This window comes from Ochotona curzoniae, unplaced genomic scaffold (genome assembly GCF_017591425.1).
Source record: "Ochotona curzoniae isolate NIBS_2020 unplaced genomic scaffold, NIBS_Ocur_1.0 scaffold_2476, whole genome shotgun sequence".
In the NCBI taxonomy this organism is placed as follows: domain Eukaryota; kingdom Metazoa; phylum Chordata; class Mammalia; order Lagomorpha; family Ochotonidae; genus Ochotona; species Ochotona curzoniae.
In genome coordinates, this window is record NW_024467095.1 from 17,185,859 (window position 1) to 17,201,889 (window position 16,031).

Here is a 16,031-nt window from a genome sequence, read left to right on the forward strand (position 1 = left end):
AGTCTTTTCAGCAATGCACTAGGGCCATGTGGGGTGTGCGTGTCTGTGTGTGTGTTGAGGTGTGTGTTTTGTGGGTGGCTATAGGACATGTGAGATCAATCAACTGGGCTTAGAGTTTTCTTGTTAGCAACTTCATGTGAAAGCTGCCTAAGGAAACAAAGGGGTACACAGACTGAGAGGTTCTGCCTTGGCACCTCACGTCCCTATCACACTTTCACTTCCCTTGCAGTTGATGCACAGGCCACTCTGAGTTTATCTCAACTGCCTTGAATGCAATAATCTACCGTTTGGTTCTTATACATTTGGACAACGCCTTAGATTAGGACTTTATCAAGTGGTAGACCCATCCTAAGTGCCCATGTGTTCCATAAGGCATTCTGTATTCTCTCAGGTTGAATCTCTTAACAATGGCTCAGTCTGCTTCAGTGCCAAGTCTTGGTTGAACCAGATGTGAGTAAGGTTGGTAGACCAGTCTACCCATGAAAGATGGATTTGGTCATCTTCTGTTGGGAGCACGCATTGTAGTTCTAAAACTGCTATGAACAAGTGCTGTTCCTGCACAAAGTCCTACTGATACCATGCAGTTGTTATGTACCTTTCATGTCACATGCTTTGCTTGACATGCAGGGATCAACTCTTGGCTCCTGCAGGATGTTTGCCTCGTGCAGATCATGTTCCTGTTGCTCAAAGAGCCTGTGCAAAGATGTGATGACATGTTAACAGTCAGGAATTCATGTCCCAGATAGTGCTACATGGCTTTTATATCATACAAAAATGTTGTCACCAAATTAAATGTCATTTTTAAAGGCTGTATAACCATTACTCCTTGAAGTGGGGCAGAGAAAGGGAGGGTGAGATCACGGTCAGGGAAATGACAAGAATACATGCCACACACAGCAGCCAGCTCTGAAGCTCTCCATGGGGACCTTCAGCACAAAGCCACAGGCTAAAGAAAAGCTCTTCATCTCGCTTGACAAAAACAGGTTGAATTCTTCTAGACTCACTCACAGAAGCACACCTGATAAGAGGTTGTGGGAACCTAGACCATTTGCCTTCTTGCCTGTTTTTGTCCCCATTGTGACAATCTGGGATGTTTCCCAATGTCTCTTCAAGATATCAGGACGTGCAAAAGGAGGAAAGAACATGGGACTAATTATCCTTTGATCCAAGCTCAACAGAAACCATGCTGTGATAAAGCCCCACTGTGCACTGAGCTGAGAGGGTCCAGCCCAGCTTGCATCACCAAGGGCACAGCTGAGAAGAAAGAAGAATTCTATGGATACTGTAATGACTAAAGTTCCCTTCTGGAAATTTTGGGTGACGGGCTTGAATGGGTCAAGTTGTTCCATTCAGCACACTGCCTTTCTCCCTTAGTCAGGAATCCTCCCATTGCAGTTCCCAATGACTGTCCACAATTTCCCAGACTTACCTGGGGCTGGAGCATTCTTGGGGTGCTGTCATATCTTCATGAGTTTGCTGGACTGCAATTCAAACAGATACATTCAGACAGGGATGGCAAATTCAGGGAATCTCTTTCTACATGAGCAGCCCAGAGTCCAATCCTGACATAAGGGCATTAGGACCCTCCAGGTGAGAACTGGATCCCGCGACAGAAACATCCCATAGCTTATCAGGACTAACTTAATTGACCTTTGCAGGCAAAGGAGCAACTATCGAGATATAAAAACCTTGGCCATGAACCCTGAGTCCTGTGAAACAACTGACATCATTTGCCTGCTCTAGTTTTGGGGAGAGGATATCTATGCAACGCTAAGGAACGGATGCATTATCTTCTCCCATCAGGATCCAGGTTAAGATGATGGAGTGGAATTCGTACACTGAGATGAGCCTGATTGGTGCTATGTAAAAGCATTCGTCTGCAGATAACCCTTTGCTGCTACATAGAAACAGGGGCACCACGGCACCCAGCACCTACAGGGTTCATTGTTGCCTTCAGGAACCTTGTCAGGATGAGAAGGGCAGCACTGATTGTTTGGATGGAAATAGCTCCTTAGCTCTAACAACACTCATAGGAAACAGAGAGAGTCCAGACCCATGGGAACTACACTACTTTTGACGGAGATCTCAACGATTCCACTGACATTGGGCAGACAGGGAATCCTAAAAGAGAAATGCAGCCGCCTCACGTGCCAGATCCAGTGCAATGGGGTCAAGGGCTGCATCCAATTTAAAGGCACAAGTGACTCTTTTAGATGTGAGTGTCACACCCAATATACAACACATTTTCAGCGACACTCGACAGAAAAACAGAAAAGACAAGCATCTGGGTATGAAAACAGGCACATCTCAACAGTGGATGTGTTGAGACTTTCCACTCTGAAACCGTGGCTTTTGTGCTGCTAACACACTGCCTCTGAGCACAGCCTCTTTCCTGTGTTTTCAAACTGACAGGAGAATGACTCCTAGTCCATGCCCAACTGCATCCGGGAGGACAGAGATCCTTGTAATTCTCAGAACTTCAAATGCCTGCATGTCCCACTCAGTTCCTTGACAGGCCTTGAGCAGCTCATGGCCAGTATTGGTGAACATAAAGAGATGTGTAGGAGATGTGCTCTGCATGAGTGCGAAGCCACTGTCACCTTAGATTCACTATCACCAGAGCCTGGGCCATCTTACCTGGGCTGAGTTTGCCAGCCAGGTGTTCCGTCAGCTTGAGCAGCTCAGCGAGTCTTTGTAACAAGTCCTGGCCCTGGCAGTTCTCAGAGTACTGCAGCCTGATGATGTCCTGGAGATGCTGATGCAAGAGTAGGCAAAGAGCTCTCCCTTCCTGCACCTGCGGCAGCTCTTGAACTGGAGCATAGCATCTCCTAAAGTAGCACGGGGGGATAATGCAAAGGCGGCAAGGGACCCGAGATCTGTTCTCTATGTTTCTGCAGAGGTTTGGTGAGAATGTGCTCACAGAACCCTACAACCCACATCACTGCCTCTGTGTGGGAAAACACTCATGCCAGAGAGAAGGCAAAGGTTGACCAGACCTTCCTCTCTTAGATGGAGACCTTGTGAGATTCCTGGACCTGCATTCACCTTGTGTTCTATAAATGACACCAGGCTTCATCCTCGGCTCCGTGACCAAGAGAACCCTTCGGGTCCACACCTGAACATGGACCTTCCCTTGTAAAATGCAATGAGTGCAGTGTGCACTGAGTGGACACAACGACACATGGAAACATGCCAGGTTCAATTGTGTTCATGAGAAAGACTGACTGTGGTGACCCTAAGACAGTGTCCACAGCCTGTCGGGATGTGCTGCAGATGGACTGACTGAGGTGGTGATCCTGCAATAGTGTGTGTAAGTGAAATGTCTCTGAGCTTTTCACCTTCTTTCGTTCAAATTTGTATGTTGTGTTCAAGTCAAGACATTTCTTATTGCTAAGGGGAAAGGGGGAAGAAATAACCACCCTCGCCCATAATCTCGTCTTCTCTATCTGTCTGGCTGCTTGATGAATCTGGGTGAGGCATGTGCCCACCATGTAGGTCCCTGCCCTTCTCCTTGTCCGCTGAGCTCTTGGTTCCCCAGCTGACCTGCTGCACTTCAGGGATGCATTCACCTTCGCCTTCGCTTCACCCACCACCCACCCCCTACTGTCAGGGCGCCTCTTACTTTTGATTCTCAGCAGATGTCATGTCCTCTGCCAGCAATGGTGGCTTCTCCTTCAGCACAGATTCAATCAGATCTTTATACCCTTCACATCCTGAGAAAACACACACACACACACGTGCCTCAGTGGACAGCTGGGCAAGTTTGCGAGGTTCCTGTCCTTAAGGAAGGGAACTCCACTGCCACGGTCACTGTGGCATGTCATCATCTGTGTTTCTCTCCCCAAACCCCAGAGATATGGCCTCTGATAACCTGCATTTTATTTATTTTGATTAAGGATTGAACCTCGACTTCAGTCTCTTTCCTTTCAGCTAGTATTTTGTTATTACTTGCTAAAATAGTAATAACTATTTACTAGTATTACTTGTATTTACTAGTATTTACTAGTATTACTTGCTAATAGTAACTCCAAAACTTACGGCTCTACACATGGTATAGCAAATGTAATGTACAAATCAAAGAAAATGCAAAAAGACAAAGTCCAGCTAGACAATAAGCAGCAAGCATAAGCAACAGAAAATGAGATAATGGTCAACTACACTTGTGCAAATCTTAGTCACAGGAGCATTACAATTATGGTACCATTTATTCCTTTCCACTTGCTTGACAATGATGTGAAAGAAAGCTTGTGAACACATTGTATTTTCAGCAAGTGAACAAACAACAGCAAAGCAACTCATCAGGTGATACAGCTGGCACATGACAGGATCAGACTTTTCTTCCCTGAGCTCGCATTCTCAATCATGGCCTCTGCAACCAGCACACTTTTGCAGCCTTGCAGTGAGACATTAAGGAGGGACCCAAACAGTGACTCCCTGGGTGGTTGGCAAGCTGTCTAGCACTGGGGACTGATGGCGTCCTGGTGCTGGAGATGGACACTTTCATCTTCCTGGGATTTGGACAGATATAAAGGTTCACAACTGGACAGAAGTGTGTCATTGACTCAAAGGATCCAAACACCTTGAACACAGCACACCCATATGCTGATACCATTACACACATTAGAAATAGTAGGATGACTAAGAGCAAATGACATCTGTTCCATACAAAGAACTGTCCTAGCCTTCAGAGAAATATGTCTTCCATTTCACTCTAACCACACAGAGGTAGAACTAGGCAGCATGATGGCAACAGATGAGGTACCCACGATGCAGAGAAGATGGGTTACATGGATTGGGGTCCAGAGGAGTGCCAGAGGCCCTGCTCTACACTCTGCATTGAGCTACCACAACACAATCTCCAGTGCTTTCTGCCTCTTCAGCAAGAACCTGTGCTCCAGGAACACACTTCCTCTCATCAGAGCAATCCTTCTTCTTGACAGGGTTACTTAGAGATGCCCAGTTTCAGGGCAGAATGCATCCTCTAGTGCCAAGGGGCACTGCTGAGCACTCTGACCCCACGTCCCCCAATGTCACCACCACAGTCCTGTTTCTGCTCAAACTGAACAGAAACCTGGCTTCAGTGGAGTTCTTTCATCCCAGACTTGAACACACATTGATGGGACACATCTGCACCGTCTGAAGCAGGACAATGAGGAGACCCAGGAAAAGCAGTTGGCCTCCTCCAAACACAAACAGGCATTTCCCCGAGTGTGCCAGGAATCATTTGGTGGGATTCTACCCTCCCTTCCCACCCTACACCACAAAGAAAACCTCGGAAATATGCTCAACTTGATATTCAACCTCAACAAATTGAGGTTGAAAATGAACTTGTCCTCTTTTCAGAAGATAACAACATGCAATGAGTTTGATACAGGGAGGAAAGAGTGAAATAAGACAGGCAGCTCATATGTGAGAGAGGTGAAATCAAATCACAGCACCTTTATGGCAAGAAACCTACAATACTTACGATGTTCTTGAAGGTGATTGGCCAGGATGTAGATTTTTGCCTCAGCTTGAAGAAGTCTCTTTTTCAAGTCGTCTGCCTCCTCTTGGCTCTTGGCCAATTGGGAGTACAATTCCTCATTGGTTTCTACCGTGTTATTTGACACTCTTTGGTCAAATGAAGAATTCACAGTCAGTGCCATAGTGATGTTGATGGCAAACAGGTAAAACCAAGGACTAGGGGGAAGAAATATAGCCAAGCATTAGTCAACAAAACCAGTGAAATCACTCTCATTAGCACTGAGAGATGGCAGTAACTGTAATTCCCAACTTACGGTTATGAAATCACCCACAACTTTGAAAAGTCGTGACTCTCAAATCAGTCGGTTGTCCGAGCTCAGAGCCTAAGCTCCTGCTTGTCGCTCAACCTCTGAAAGAGTGAGAGCTTGGCAGTTACCATCCCAGAATTAGAACTCGGGTGATGTCACGGAACCTTGGGAACCAAAAGATGCACTCCAACTGCCTGATGCACTTACTGACCTCCCTCTTGAAGGACTCTAATGATGGGGCCACATCCTCATCCCTCCAGTGGCCAGAGCGTGTACCCCTGTGCTGATACCTCCTTAGTCCTGCCCCTTTCCCGAGTCTCTAAGCATGCTTCACTTCACTGATGCCTCTGTGGCTATGAAACCTGAAGGCACACCTCATTTCCTGACAACTTTGACTTGAAGGACTCTCATAAAGTCCCCCAAGCTTTTCTTTAGGCCAAAACAGACCACATGACCTTCCTACCACAGAGCAATGTGGAATGAAAAACTCCCAAACATTCTTCTCAGACTATTCGGCTGTTTTTCCTATATCCATGAATATGTGAGAACCAAAAGCAGAGCAGCACACTAAATGATTATTTTTAAGCCATCTTATGCCTGGTCTCAATACACTTCTTACTGCACTCAGGGTGAGTACTGGCTTTTCATTGACAGGGGCAACTTACAGGCATTTCTTTCAACTGACAACCACTTAGGTGCTCTTGTATCTTTAGTCCAATAAATTCTTGTTTTTTTGTTGTTGTTGTTGAGTAGTAAGCATCACCCAACATGACATTTCATACTTGTCACCTGTGACTTTCCTTTGTGTACCCAAAGACAGCATTTAGTATATCTAGAGATTCATAAAATTGATGCATACCCCTTAAATATACAGTGTGGTCATCTGTCTGGGTAGACTTACAAAGCTATTAGGACTTTTTTCGTTTAAAACTTATTTATTTTTTTAATGGTATGCAGATCAAATTTATGGAGAAAAAGACAGAGAAAGAAAGATCCTCTAACTGCTGGTCCACTCCCAAAATTGCTGCTATGAAGGAGCTGAGCTTACCTGAAGCCAGGAGCCAGGAGCCAGGAGCTTCTTCCAGATCATTCATGCAGACAAAGGGTACCAAGGCTTGGGCCATCCTCTACTACTCTCCCAGGCCATAAGCAGGGAGCTGGATGGGAAGTGGAGCAGCCAGGACATGCAGCAGAACCTCACGGGATCCTGGTTCCTGCACGGTGAGGATTCAGGCGTGAGCCATCATATGAGACCCGGTAACTTTCTTCATGACTTGAGTTTCTCCATATATGGAATAGAACAGGAGCAGTTTTCATGGAACATTGCTTGATGGACTTTCTCATGCACTAAGCTCTGTTGCATGGTGCTTGAAGTCCAATCATGAGCGGGTTTTCCCACCTCAGGCCACCTTACCAATCCCCCAAGGAGCATCTCAGTGTTTGCGATGAACTAAAGGTTTCCGGAAACCAACTAGAAAAAGGCTGTGCACTTCATAGGGTCACACCAAATCTGCTGCTCGCTTATGGGAACAGTGCATGGGTACCTGAACTTAGGAATCCTGCCTAAGTGCCATGGCACTTCTTCCTCGGGGAGGAAGAGCCCTGTACCTCCAAGCCCTATCCTGCCTTCTTTTTGCCCCAAACCAATGAATCCAGCAACTGAACTTGACACAAACTCTTTGGCTTACAGACCACACCCTGGGGAGGGCCTGCCCCTTGATAGAGTGCAGACTGAGACAGCCTTGGTGCTCACTGATTCCACACAGGCTGGCCTGGCTGAATCCCATCCTTCCCTACAATCTGGGCTGACCAACTCAAGACCAACTTGGTAAAGACAGCAAGGCACCATGACCTAGTCTCATCCAGCAACCCTGGGTCTACACAGAGTAGCAGGGCTGTGACTAAGTGTTCCCAAGGCACCAATGGAGCTGCTCCCAGATGGATCTCTGCTTCACTCTCGGACAAGACCCTCCCTACACTTACACCTCATCTTATGGCAGCATCAGCACCCACCCTGAGGGCAGCAGTGGACACGGGCTGAACCAACTATGTCAAGAAGCTGCCGTAGACTTTACTGAAAGCAGACATAGGGCTCTCAAATCTATGTCTCATTTCTAAATGACAAATAAAGGCTTTGCAAGAGTGGTTTCCACACAAAAGCTGGGCCTTCCAATCACTTAGGGAAATCACTGATGGCACACAGATGCTTTAGGTCTTCATGCAGAAATATAAAATTATACCTCTGGGAGCAGAGCTTGGAAATGTCTATGTTAATTTAATTGCTAGGTAATTTCTATATATAACCAATTAGAAGATACATGTCTAGGAATTGGGAAGTTCTTATGTTGTCTGTCTAGTCTTCTAAAGAAGTAGGTATGGGACAGGTTGCCGAGGGACAGATTATACTCCAATGCAAACCAGCGGAGATTGTCCAATGCTGGAATCAATGGTTCTAGTGTGAAACATAGCTGATGCTTCACAATCTGACACCATGTCATCTTGGTCTCAAAGGAACTCACCCCAGGTATACTAGGGAAGGCATCTGCCTTGAGGACCCTTCTTTGCTTGCTCTGCTTACACACAAACCATTTCAGCAGAGGACTGCAGCTCCAGGTGAACAGCTTTCCCTATGATCTCCTGCTCCATTACAGTCCAGAAGCCTTGGACACAGGCTCACAAAGATTCACGATGGTTCCTCCTCAGTATGTTCTTGAATCTCCCACAGGAGAGCTGGGAGCAAAAGCAAGCTCTGTGCTTGCTCACAGCACTAGTACCTAAGGTTAGAATCTCGGCACCCATCAAAGCAGAAGCAGCTGTTGGTTCTGCTTGGAGGCAAAAGGGGGCAGACCAAGCTGATACTCTTCCTACCATCCAGGAACAGAGCTGAGAGTGAACACTACCCTCTGGCGATTCTGCTCAGCCATGGGAATGAAATGCACCCCTCTACCTACCTCCAGAGAAGGCACCATGCTCATACCAACGACCCCACGGCACCCATCACTCCATGAATGTGACAGGAACCTGGTCCTGTTTGAGGGTACTCAGCATCGCCAACAGGGAAGCAGCAGCACCTGCTAAGGAGACTTCCTGCAGATGAAACACGGAACTTGTCCAGCAAATCACGAGTTGAGCTTTCTCCCAGTCCTTTGGCTGGTGGAATCTTGGGAGAAGCATTTTGCCTCTTTCCTTCCTAGGGCAAAAGGAGAGAAAGAAATGGAAGAGTTTTGTATTGTGATTTGCCCTTATCAGAGCTGACTTTCAGCTGCTCAGACAGCAGGGGGAGCTGCAGGGAGACCAGTGGCCACCAGACAAGGCATGATGCACCAGGAAGGCCTGGAAGCCAGCATGACCTGTAGCTCTGATTCATTTTCTCCTTCTGCAGTTCACTGCTGAGCCTTGTGGGGGAGAAGGAGGGCAAGGACTGAAGCCAAGGGTGCCCCTCTCAGACCACGCATCTTCCAACAAAAACCAACTAAACACAGATTGTCCAGTGACACCAGTGATCAGTTATTTCTCACTTTTGTAAACTGAGGCCAGCTCCAGAGATGAAGAGGGGATACAGGTGGGATACGGGTCAGGGAGCAGATGAAGAAGCACAGTAAGAAATGATGTGTGGACTGTGGAGGAAAGTGCAGGGGCGATCTGTGTCAAGACGTCCAGAGGGGCAGCTGAGAAGCTGCGAGACATCAGGAAACAGACTGGGAAGTGGCCTGTGGACAGAGACCTTCTCGGTCTAGGTCCCCATGGGCTGCCAGAGGCATCATATCTCACAAGGCCTGTGTCCCTCCCACCACAGGGACCACAGCCCTGCACTAATTTACTTACTGCTGGACTGTAATGTACACCTTCCCTGCTCAACACTGTCAGTAAACATTGAGCTCACACCTTCTTTTTTTTTTTTAATATTATACTTATTTGAATATCAAATTTACAGAGAGAGATGAAGACAGAGAAAGATATAGACATTCCATTAGCTAGTTCACTCTCTGAATGGCCACAAATGCAGGGGTAGGCCAGGACAAAGCCAGAACTAGCAACTTCTTGCAGGGCCCTTACATGGGTGCAGAGGCCCAAACATTTGCTCCTGTTTTTCCCAGGCCCTGTAGCAGTCTAAAAGTGGAACAGCTACTCACATGCGATGCTGGCATTGCAGGCGGTAGCTTAGCCTGTTGTGCCAAGTCAGCCCCTGCTCACATCCTGACTCTCACCCCTGAAACTGCACCTGCAGGTATACACAGAAGGGAAAGGTGATTCTCTTCACAGACAGCTGCCAGACAGCAGGCACGCTGACTCTCCTATTGGCCTCTGATTTCTTTCTTGACCCACAGCCACTGCTCCAGGAGGCAGTGGTGGCATGGACAGCAGAACCCAGCCTTCCTCTGTGGCACTGAGACTTCATGGCACTGAAGTCTTCCCTTCAAGACCCAAGGTGGCCTTCAGTGCACACACCTGTACCTAAGTAGCAACAAGCACATCAAGTGGTTACCCTCTTGCCAATTCAAGACAGCCTGAAGCCTTGCCATCTGGTTACTAACTGGCCTCATACCAACTTTCTCTCAGTAACATTGGCTACCCTTTTCTTTCTCATTCAGGATCGGGAAGGGACTTACATTCCTGGGGACTAAGACCATGCTGCTTCTCTCACTTGTTGCATTGTTGGGATCAGTACTACAGAGGCAAACATCTCAATGAGGGATTTCTCTCTTGGGGTCCGATGTTCTCTTGTCTTTGAGGACCAATCCAGATGTGAGGCGCAGAAGGATTCGGGTCTTTCCTTATCCCTTGCCCCAACACATATTCTTCCCACATTTCTCAAACATTTGCATCGATGTCTCAAGGATCCTTTCCTTTACTCACATGGGACTTGATTCAGACTTCGTTTCTCAAAATACAGGCAGCCACTCTTTAACCACAATAGCTACTCTACTCTAAGGGAAGCGAACTGCAAGTCTATGGTCCAGCCATCTCTTGATTGCAGCTGAACAACACTTTTTAAAGATGCATTTTCATTTTGCTGGGAATATTTCTACTGTTGATTAGCTTCTCAAAGGACTGCAATGGCATAGATTGAACCACGCTGAAACCAGGAGCCCAGAGCCTCCTCTCAGTCTCACAATTGTGTGCAGAGGCCCGAAGAGTTCGGCCATTTTTTGCAAAGTTTCCAGTGTGTGTGGGTTTTTGAACACGCCACTTGTGAGGATGTTTGTTATCTGAAGAAATAGTGCAATCCTATCCCCCTGTTTCTACATAATATGGAGAAAGTTATAAAAGAGTTATTATATATGGAGTATATGGGTTTAGTTGGATAGTGATTTGGAGGAAGGAAATGATGATAATGATATATTGTATGATGTATTGTGTTATGTAATGGTGGTGGAGTGTGTGGGGTGTTGTTTTGTTGTGGTGGGGGTTTTGATTTTGTGGTGGGGTGTTGGGTTATGTTAGTTGTAAGGTGGGATGAGTGGATTGATAGTTGTGGAATATTTGGAGGGGTGTGAAAAGTAGGTTGAATGGTAAGAGCATGGTAGTAAGTTGATGGAGATGGGTTAATTGGGGATTGGGAATAAATAGTATGAATTAGATGGGAAATTGAAGGGTGATGTTGGATTGTGGGGAATAAGGGTAATAGTAAATGGATAAAAGTAGGTGAAAGGGAGGATTGGTATGGTATGTTGATGTTGATGAGGTGTAGGAATGGGAAAGGGTGGGTATTGTATGGTGAGAAAAATGGTGTTGGTTAATAGGGAGATTTTTTTTAATGGAAGGAAATAGGGTTTTTTAAGTTATATTGAAATAGAAAATAGTTATGTGGTATGAGGGTGGGGAAGTTTTAGGGATTAAGGGTGGAGGGGTGTTGTTTTGAGGTTACTGAATGTGATTTTGGTGATAATTGTGAGTTTGGTATTTGTGTTATAGATTTTGTATGGATAAAGAGTTATATGAGGTGATGAGTGTATGTTGGGATTTTATATTATTGATTGAAACGTTTCAATGTTTGGTGGTTGGGTTAATGTTAATTGGATAATAGTTTATTTTTGTTGAAATGATGTGGAATGTGTTTGTGTGGTGGGTAATAATGAAGAGGTGAAGGGGAAAAGGAGGGGGTGTGATGATGGGGTGATAATGGATATGGATTAAGATGGCAGCAGATATATATTTGGCATGATGATTAGGGTGTAAAATGTAATGGTGGGAATATATAATAATGTAAATTTATAATAAGGGGTGGGGATAGATATAAAATAAAATATGGAGGTTGATATACTGATGTGTTTGGTGTAAGAAATATATTGAAAATAAATTTATTAAATGTTGGTAAGGCAATTCAGGGAGTTGGATAATGATTTATTTGGGTAATTTAATGAAAGGGAGGATGGCTTCTAATGAAGGAAAAAGAACCATGCTATTTCTGGAAAGTAGGTAGAGATTCCCCTGAAATGTATCTGGTGCTCTTTTTTTCTCTTTTATAGTCTGATGTGTCCTGTCATGACCGCTGGCAGGTGTGTCATTTAGTGTGCTACTACAGTGCAACGATAGTATGAAGAGCTCTAACTTAACCTAGGTCAGCGTCTGTCCCCAGATTGGTGTAAACCTGGATCAGGCAAGGGATCCATCTAACTCCAAAGCTAAACTCACAGACAGCTGGTGGCTCTACTGTCCCTTTGCCTACCTGTCTCATAATTACTGAGTGGGTTTGCCGATCACTTCCAACCGGGTGTGTTCTACCATCCTTTAGAACGTTGCACTGGTCCACATGCCAGACCTCACTCCCCAACCTCTTGTTCTACTTAGGAAAAGAAGAGCTGGAGGACAGGAAATTATCATCAAATAATGCAAAAGTTGAGCACTCCTTTCCATTGACACAGTGTTGTTTTCACAGGGCCACCCACAGCATCATGGAAAACTGGGACATGTCCCCTTTAGCAGAGTGGCTACATGCCTTGCAACAATTTAGCAGGAATGGAGATACTGTCTAAAAGAAGCAGGGGAGATTGAATGGCAATCAGATGCCAGCAAAATTAGTAACTGGTACATGGAGGCTTACAGCTCTACTCAGCTCTTGAGTTTGTTTCTATGGTAACCATAGCAACAGTTTACTTTTTATGCTTCCAGATGGTTTCTCTGTATATATTTTCATATACAAACGGGTATTTGAACCCTTATACACATAAGCAAGATTGCAACGTCTCTTTATAGTCTGAAGATCTTTTCACATTTTTCCATCAAAATATGGGCTTGAATACTCACAGGATACAGTAACAGCTCTGTGACATGAACACTATGTCCATTTTGGGGGAGAAAGAGAAAATCAAAAGAGCTCTTGGGAGAATAGAGAACCCCTAAAAAGGCTGTCAAGTATGCAAGAGCAACACCCATGGGGACCCATGTGAGACATGGCTATCAATTTTGTCTACCAGGTTGATTTGATTGGGGTGATGTGCAACATAGGGTCTGTTGTCTTAGCCATCTAGAGCACTGTTGCATGTCCTTCCTAAAATGAATCAGAAATGTCCTTCCTAAAATGAATCAGTTGGCTTGCTTTTCTCAGATAGTATGCTGTCTCCAAAGATCTTTGTAAGTAATCATATTAAAAAAAAAAAGTCACCCAGACCTTCTGAGAAAATGATTTCCAGTTCTCGCCTTGAACATGCTGGGATCCCATATGGGTGCCAGTTCTAATCTCGGCACCTCCACTTCCCATCCAGATCCCTGCTTGTGACCTGGAAAAGCAGTTGAGGACAGCCCAATGCTATGGGATCCTGAAGTCACATGGGAGACCTGGAGGAAGGTCCTGGATCCTGGCTTCACACCAGCTCAGCTCCAGCCTTTGCAGCCAATTGGGGAGTGAATCATCAGATGGAAGATCTTCCTCTCTGTCTCTCCTCCTCTCTGCATATCTGACTTTGCAATAAAAATAAATAAATCTTAAAAAAGAAATCAGTAAACATTTACTATCATGGATTGTATACATTCTGAGTAGATTTTGACCATTTTTGAATTATGCCCAATATCCATTAAAACTCAGACCCAGCCAATAACTCATTGCCTAATCTTCACCTTGCAAGCACCAGGATCCCATATGGACAACAATTCACACCCTAGTTGCTTCACTCCCAACCAATTGCGTGCTTGTGGCCTGGGAAAGCAGTGGAGAATGACCCAAAATCTGTGACCCTGTACCCATTTGAGGGACCCAGCAGAAGCTCCTTGCTTCTGGCTTTGGATTGGCTCAGCTCCAGATGTTGTGACCATTTGGGGAGCGAATCAGTAGATGGTGGATCTTTCTGTCTCTCTGTGTGTCAAAATCCATCTTTTAAATAAAAATCATTTTTTAAAGTCCTGGGCTGTCTCCTGGGCCCAGGTCACCTTGAATAGACCTTAGACCTTAGACCTCCTACCACACTTTTTACACAGCTAGTTTGTCTCCTCTGACACTTTTTTTCCATAAGGATGCTCAGTCCTACCAACCACCATCATTGAATGGCATATCCATTTCTTTCAACCTGAAATCTCACTTGTTCCTTAAACCGTATTTCCATATATTTATATGGCTGGCCTAGAATCTGTATTTCTTTTTTTTTTTTAAGATTTATTTTATTTTTATTGGAAAGGCAGATATACAGAGAGGAGAAACGGAGAGGAAGATCTTCCGTCCGATGATTCACTCCCCAAGTGAGCGCAATGTGTCAATGCTATGCCAATCCGAAGCCAGGAGCTTCTTCCAGGTTAAGGTCCTCGTCTTGCACGCCCGGGATCCCATATGGGCGCCAGTTCTAATCCCAGCAGTCCCACTTCCCTTCCAGCTCCCTGCCTGTGGCCCGGGAAAGCAGTCAAGGACGGCCCAAAGCTTTGGGACCCTGCCCCTTTTCCACTATTTTAGACTCATTCCCCAACACCATTCTTACCTCAAAGTAACTAAAATGCTAGAGAACAAGCCTCAAAATTGGTGGGAGGAATTGCAATGCAACCTCAAAACAGGGTCGGCTCATTAAATGTGCAGAAACCAAGTGGTCAAAGAAATGCAAAGTGCAGAGTAAGGAACCTAGGAAATGTGAATGCTAAGAGTCTCACATTGCAAAATTAAAGCAGTTAAGGCATGCTAAGTAATACTGTATTTATGGATATTTTATTACATTCATTACTGCTATCTTAGTGTTATCAATTATACAAGCTAATCTAAACCTTAATGTGTGTTGGGATACTGATGCGTAGGGATGATTTGGTCATGTAGGATTCATAGAATCCACAAATCTAGGCAACCCTACATATACCATGGATGTAATGTACACAGATGAGCTGCATGTGTTCCCCGGAACTGAGTAGTGTGGTGACACTAATGTGATTTGTAGGGTTACTTTCAGTTTTAAAGATATGCGATTCAATCCTATTTCCCTAACAAACATAGCTCAGTGTAATTTCACACTATGAATCGAGAGCAAACTTTTTGTTTTAAAGCCAAGAGACTTACAGATATACATTCCTGAAGATTTCCATTATGCTCATTATGAGTATAGTTTAGGCAGGTGATGCACATTCCCACTTGGAATATTTGGTGAATGCAGTCAGTCCTGCATGTCTGCAGATTCTGCACCTGCAGATTCATGACCCACGGACCTGAAATCTCAAAGGGGACAGAGATTTGATCCATTAGGTAGGACAACTGTGTCCCATACCAGAGTGTCCAGGCTCCATTTCCAGCTTAGGCTCCCAATTTCAGCTTCCTGCCAATGTGGCCCCTAGGAGGCAGCAGTTAGTGGTTGAATAGTTGGACTTGGTCACCAATATGAGAGACCAGAATTGTATTCTTAGCTTCTTATCGTGGTCAAGCCCTGGTTATTGTGCGTACAGGAGAGTGAAGCAGAGGATGGGAGCTCTCTCTGTAGCTGAGTCTCTCAATCTGTCTTCTGAATTCAAAGGAGGTTAAAAAAAAATTGTATTTGTGTTGGATGAATGACTTTTTTTTCTTGCCAGCATTCCTTAGATAACACAGTATAATATTACTTGCATATCATCTTCAATGTATTAGACCTGATAAATGATCCAGAGAGGATTTGGGGGACATGGGAGGACAGCATGGGTAATAGGGAAATAGAGCACTACTTTGCATAAGGCATTGAGCATCGGTGGATTTTGATGTCCAGGGCATAGGAAAGAAGGTGCTATCAGAAGAGGCAGGTGAGTGCAGGCTGAAGCCAGCATACTTGTGCACGTGGTGTCCCACTGACTCTTAGATATCTGTGATTGCAGATTAAGCTCTTC